Here is a 7134-nt window from a genome sequence, read left to right as displayed (position 1 = left end):
GCACTACAAAGAAAAGACAATTCCAAAGTTAAGCATGATTAAAGCCATAATGTGATGAGCTAAGAAGAAAAAATCTAACTGGGCTTCAAGATAAGCAAAATGTAAATAACCATGATTTGAATCTCAAAATTAATAAAGAGAAATGGAACAAGGTATTTCTTGGTTCCTCCCTTTACTCAATTGTGCATTCCATATCCTGATTTTAAGTCATTCAATTGAATTAAGTTGAGTCCCACATAGAAAATGACCTAACGCTTCAAAATCAGAATTACGGTGCCTTTGGTGAACATCTTCTCACCTGTTTTCAGATACACAGCTGAACTTGGTTGACTGTGACAACCTCTGTCCACAGCTACAACAGTGACAGAGTAGTTTTCACCACAGTCTAGATCAGTGAAAGAGCAGGAGTTTGCATTGCCTGAGTCACAGGTGTAGATGTCTCCACCATGTGTTGTTGCTGTTGCTATGTACATGTCTGCTCCTCTGTCAGGGGACCAGGACACGTTGCTAACTCCGCATAATGTAGAAACAGAAATATTACTAGGCGGGCAGGGACCTGGAGACATAAGAGGTAAGAAATGGAGAAAAATAAAAGTTTATTCTCTTTCATGTTGTGGAGAATATTTTAATTGGTCTAATAGTACATCGTTTTTAGATTTTAGGTCTTGTTCCCGCTCTGTACCTGCCATCAACCGATAAGGAATGCTGGGATTCCCAGCACATGAGTCAGAATATGGTGTCACTGTGATGGTGAAGTTCTGGCCACAGTGCATGTTGGGTATCTGACAGCTGTTACTGTTGGTGTTGCATTCATGTACTTGTCCATCCTGGCCCACCGCTGTCACATTGTAAGCTGTGGCACTGGGGCCTCCTACCCAGGTCAGTGAGGTCACATGAGTTGAGTTGGGACACACCAGACTGGCAGTAACATTATATGGAGCACATGGGGCTGGGAAGAGAAAGAAAAAGAGTGAGAAAGTTAATCAGAATCATTATTTTTGTCACATCACAGGTTTACAAGAAGTGTGTGCATGCGCACGTGTGTGTGTGTGTGTGTGTGTGTGTGTGTGTGTGTGTGTGTGTGTGTGTGTGTGTGTGTGTGTGTGTGTGTGTGTGTGTGTGTGTGTGTGTGTGTGCGAGCATGCGTGTAATGTTCTCCATCTCATACCTGAGCTGAATGTCAATGCCGGACTATGGTCACTGGAGCAGTTGCCATTGATAGCCTTAACGCGTACAGTGTAGGTGGTGCCACACATGCTTGTAAGAGTACAATGGAGTTCAGAGGACAGGCAGGTGGCATTGTCTTGACTACTTGAGGCAGAAACATAGTACTGTACTGTTCCTTTGTGGCCAGACCAGGACACAACAGCACTGTTGCTGATACATTCAGGAGCTACAGAGATGTTGGTAGCAACACATGGCACTACAAAGAGAAGACAATTCCAAAGTTAAGCATGATTAAAGCCATAATGTGATGAGCTAAGAAGAAAAAATCTAACTGGGCTTCAAGATAGAATTAAGCAAAATGTAAATAACCATTATTTGAATCTAAAAATGTATAAAGAGAAATGGAACAAGGTATTTCTTGGTTCCTCCCTTTACTCAATTGTGCATTCAATATCCCGATTTTAAGTCATTCAATTGAATTAAGTTGAGTCCCACAGAGAAAACGACCTAACGCTTCAAAATCAGAATTACGGTGCCTTTGGTGAACATCTTCTCACCTGTTTTCAGATACACAGCTGAACTTGGTTGACTGTGACAACCTCTGTCCACAGCTACAACAGTGACAGAGTAGTTTTCACCACAGTCTAGATCAGTGAAAGAGCAGGAGTTTGCATTGCCTGAGTCACAGGTGTAGATGTCTCCACCATGTGTTGTTGCTGTTGCTATGTACATGTCTGCTCCTCTGTCAGGGGACCAGGACACGTTGCTAACTCCGCATAATGTAGAAACAGAAATATTACTAGGCGGGCAGGGACCTGGAGACATAAGAGGTAAGAAATGGAGAAAAAGAAAGTTTATTCTCTTTCATGTTGTGGAGAATATTTTAATTGGTCTAATAGTAAGTCGTTTTTAGATTTTAGGTCTTGTTCCCGCTCTGTACCTGCCATCAACCGATAAGGAATGCTGGGATTCCCAGCACATGAGTCAGAATATGGTGTCACTGTGATGGTGAAGTTCTGGCCACAGTGCATGTTGGGTATCTGACAGCTGTTACTGTTGGTGTTGCATTCATGTACTTGTCCATCCTGGCCCACCGCTGTCACATTGTAAGCTGTGGCACTGGGGCCTCCTACCCAGGTCAGTGAGGTCACATGAGTTGAGTTGGGACACACCAGACTGGCAGTAACATTATATGGAGCACATGGGGCTGGGAAGAGAAAGATAAAGAGTGAGAAAGTTAATCAGAATCATTATTTTTGTCACATCACAGGTTTACAAGAAGTGTGTGCATGCGCACGTGTGTGTGTGTGTGTGTGTGTGTGTGTGTGTGTGTGTGTGTGTGTGTGTGTGTGTGTGCGAGCATGCGTGTAATGTTCTCCATCTCATACCTGAGCTGAATGTCAATGCCGGACTATGGTCACTGGAGCAGTTGCCATTGATAGCCTTAACGCGTACAGTGTAGGTGGTGCCACACATGCTTGTAAGAGTACAATGGAGTTCAGAGGACAGGCAGGTGGCATTGTCTTGACTACTTGAGGCAGAAACATAGTACTGTACTGTTCCTTTGTGGCCAGACCAGGACACAACAGCACTGTTGCTGATACATTCAGGAGCTACAGAGATGTTGGTAGCAACACATGGCACTACAAAGAGAAGACAATTCCAAAGTTAAGCATGATTAAAGCCATAATGTGATGAGCTAAGAAGAAAAAATCTAACTGGGCTTCAAGATAGAATTAAGCAAAATGTAAATAACCATTATTTGAATCTAAAAATGTATAAAGAGAAATGGAACAAGGTATTTCTTGGTTCCTCCCTTTATTCAATTGTGCATTCAATATCCCGATTTTAAGTCATTCAATTGAATTAAGTTGAGTCCCACAGAGAAAATGACCTAACGCTTCAAAATCAGAATTACGGTGCCTTTGGTGAACATCTTCTCACCTGTTTTCAGATACACAGCTGAACTTGGTTGACTGTGACAACCTCTGTCCACAGCTACAACAGTGACAGAGTAGTTTTCACCACAGTCTAGATCAGTGAAAGAGCAGGAGTTTGCATTGCCTGAGTCACAGGTGTAGATGTCTCCACCATGTGTTGTTGCTGTTGCTATGTACATGTCTGCTCCTCTGTCAGGGGACCAGGACACGTTGCTAACTCCGCATAATGTAGAAACAGAAATATTACTAGGCGGGCAGGGACCTGGAGACATAAGAGGTAAGAAATGGAGAAAAAGAAAAGTTTATTCTCTTTCATGTTGTGGAGAATATTGGTCTAATAGTACATCGTTTTTAGATTTTAGGTCTTGTTCCCGCTCTGTACCTGCCATCAACCGATAAGGAATGCTGGGATTCCCAGCACATGAGTCAGAATATGGTGTCACTGTGATGGTGAAGTTCTGGCCACAGTGCATGTTGGGTATCTGACAGCTGGTACTGTTGGTGTTGCAGTCATGTACTTGTCCATCCTGGCCCACCGCTGTCACATTGTAAGCTGTGGCACTGGGGCTTCCTACCCAGGTCAGTGAGGTCACATGGGTTGAGTTGGGACACACCAGACTGGCAGTAACATTATATGGAGCACATGGGGCTGGGAAGAGAAAGAAAAAGAGTGAGAAAGTTAATCAGAATCATTATTTTTGTCACATCACAGGTTTACAAGAAGTGTGTGCATGCGCACGTGTGTGTGTGTGTGTGTGTGTGTGTGTGTGTGTGTGTGTGTGTGTGTGTGTGTGTGTGTGTGTGTGCGAGCATGCGTGTAATGTTCTCCATCTCATACCTGAGCTGAATGTCAATGCCGGACTATGGTCACTGGAGCAGTTGCCATTGATAGCCTTAACGCGTACAGTGTAGGTGGTGCCACACATGCTTGTAAGAGTGCAATGGAGTTCAGAGGACAGGCAGGTGGCATTGTCTTGACTACTTGAGGCAGAAACATAGTACTGTACTGTTCCTTTGTGGCCAGACCAGGACACAACAGCACTGTTGCTGATACATTCAGGAGCTACAGAGATGTTGGTAGCAACACATGGCACTACAAAGAGAAGACAATTCCAAAGTTAAGCATGATTAAAGCCATAATGTGATGAGCTAAGAAGAAAAAATCTAACTGGGCTTCAAGATATAATGAAGCAAAATGTAAATAACCATTATTTGAATCTAAAAATGTATAAAGAGAAATGGAACAACGTATTTCTTGGTTCCTCCCTTTACTCAATTGTGCATTCCATATCCCGATTTTAAGTCATTCAATTGAATTAAGTTGAGTCCCACAGAGAAAATGACCTAACGCTTCAAAATCAGAATTACGGTGCCTTTGGTGAACATCTTCTCACCTGTTTTCAGATACACAGCTGAACTTGGTTGACTGTGACAACCTCTGTCCACAGCTACAACAGTGACAGAGTAGTTTTCACCACAGTCTAGATCAGTGAAAGAGCAGGAGTTTGCATTGCCTGAGTCACAGGTGTAGATGTCTCCACCATGTGTTGTTGCTGTTGCTATGTACATGTCTGCTCCTCTGTCAGGGGACCAGGACACGTTGCTAACTCCGCATAATGTAGAAACAGAAATATTACTAGGCGGGCAGGGACCTGGAGACATAAGAGGTAAGAAATGGAGAAAAAGAAAAGTTTATTCTCTTTCATGTTGTGGAGAATATTTTAATTGGTCTAATAGTAAGTCGTTTTTAGATTTTAGGTCTTGTTCCCGCTCTGTACCTGCCATCAACCGATAAGGAATGCTGGGATTCCCAGCACATGAGTCAGAATATGGTGTCACTGTGATGGTGAAGTTCTGGCCACAGTGCATGTTGGGTATCTGACAGCTGGTACTGTTGGTGTTGCAGTCATGTACTTGTCCATCCTGGCCCACCGCTGTCACATTGTAAGCTGTGGCACTGGGGCTTCCTACCCAGGTCAGTGAGGTCACATGGGTCGAGTTGGGACACACAAGACTGGCAGTAACATTATATGGAGCACATGGGGCTGGGAAGAGAAAGAAAAAGAGTGAGAAAGTTAATCAGAATCATTATTTTTGTCACATCACAGGTTTACAAGAAGTGTGTGCATGCGCACGTGTGTGTGTGTGTGTGTGTGTGTGTGTGTGTGTGTGTGTGTGTGTGTGCGAGCATGCGTGTAATGTTCTCCATCTCATACCTGAGCTGAATGTCAATGCCGGACTATGGTCACTGGAGCAGTTGCCATTGATAGCCTTAACGCGTACAGTGTAGGTGGTGCCACACATGCTTGTAAGAGTACAATGGAGTTCAGAGGACAGGCAGGTGGCATTGTCTTGACTACTTGAGGCAGAAACATAGTACTGTACTGTTCCTTTGTGGCCAGACCAGGACACAACAGCACTGTTGCTGATACATTCAGGAGCTACAGAGATGTTGGTAGCAACACATGGCACTACAAAGAGAAGACAATTCCAAAATTAAGCATGATTAAAGCCATAATGTGATGAGCTAAGAAGAAAAAATCTAACTGGGCTTCAAGATATAATGAAGCAAAATGTAAAAACCATTATTTGAATCTAAAAATGTATAAAGAGAAATGGAACAAGGTATTTCTTGGTTCCTCCCTTTACTCAATTGTGCATTCCATATCCCGATTTTAAGTCAGTCAATTGAATTAAGTTGAGTCCCACAGAGAAAATGACCTAACGCTTCAAAATCAGAATTACGGTGCCTTTGGTGAACATCTTCTCACCTGTTTTCAGATACACAGCTGAACTTGGTTGACTGTGACAACCTCTGTCCACAGCTACAACAGTGACAGAGTAGTTTTCACCACAGTCTAGATCAGTGAAAGAGCAGGAGTTTGCATTGCCTGAGTCACAGGTGTAGATGTCTCCATCATGTGTTGTTGCTGTTGCTATGTACATGTCTGCTCCTCTGTCAGGGGACCAGGACACGTTGCTAACTCCGCATAATGTAGAAACAGAAATATTACTAGGCGGGCAGGGACCTGGAGACATAAGAGGTAAGAAATGGAGAAAAAGAAAAGTTTATTCTCTTTCATGTTGTGGAGAATATTTTAATTGGTCTAATAGTACATCGTTTTTAGATTTTAGGTCTTGTTCCCGCTCTGTACCTGCCATCAACCGATAAGGAATGCTGGGATTCCCAGCACATGAGTCAGAATATGGTGTCACTGTGATGGTGAAGTTCTGGCCACAGTGCATGTTGGGTATCTGACAGCTGGTACTGTTGGTGTTGCAGTCATGTACTTGTCCATCCTGGCCCACCGCTGTCACATTGTAAGCTGTGGCACTGGGGCTTCCTACCCAGGTCAGTGAGGTCACATGGGTCGAGTTGGGACACACCAGACTGGCAGTAACATTATATGGAGCACATGGGGCTGGGAAGAGAAAGAAAAAGAGTGAGAAAGTTAATCAGAATCATTATTTTTGTCACATCACAGGTTTACAAGAAGTGTGTGCATGCGCACGTGTGTGTGTGTGTGTGTGTGTGTGTGTGTGTGTGTGTGTGTGTGTGTGTGTGTGTGTGTGTGTGTGTGTGTGCGAGCATGCGTGTAATGTTCTCCATCTCATACCTGAGCTGAATGTCAATGCCGGACTATGGTCACTGGAGCAGTTGCCATTGATAGCCTTAACGCGTACAGTGTAGGTGGTGCCACACATGCTTGTAAGAGTACAATGGAGTTCAGAGGACAGGCAGGTGGCATTGTCTTGACTACTTGAGGCAGAAACATAGTACTGTACTGTTCCTTTGTGGCCAGACCAGGACACAACAGCACTGTTGCTGATACATTCAGGAGCTACAGAGATGTTGGTAGCAACACATGGCACTACAAAGAGAAGACAATTCCAAAATTAAGCATGATTAAAGCCATAATGTGATGAGCTAAGAAGAAAAAATCTAACTGGGCTTCAAGATATAATGAAGCAAAATGTAAATAACCATTATTTGAATCTAAAAATGTATAAAGAGAAATGGAACAAG

Source organism: Protomyctophum bolini, assembly GCF_963924005.1.
Source record: "Protomyctophum bolini genome assembly, chromosome: 6".
NCBI lineage: Eukaryota > Metazoa > Chordata > Actinopteri > Myctophiformes > Myctophidae > Protomyctophum > Protomyctophum bolini.
Note: the sequence above shows the minus strand (reverse complement) of the source record.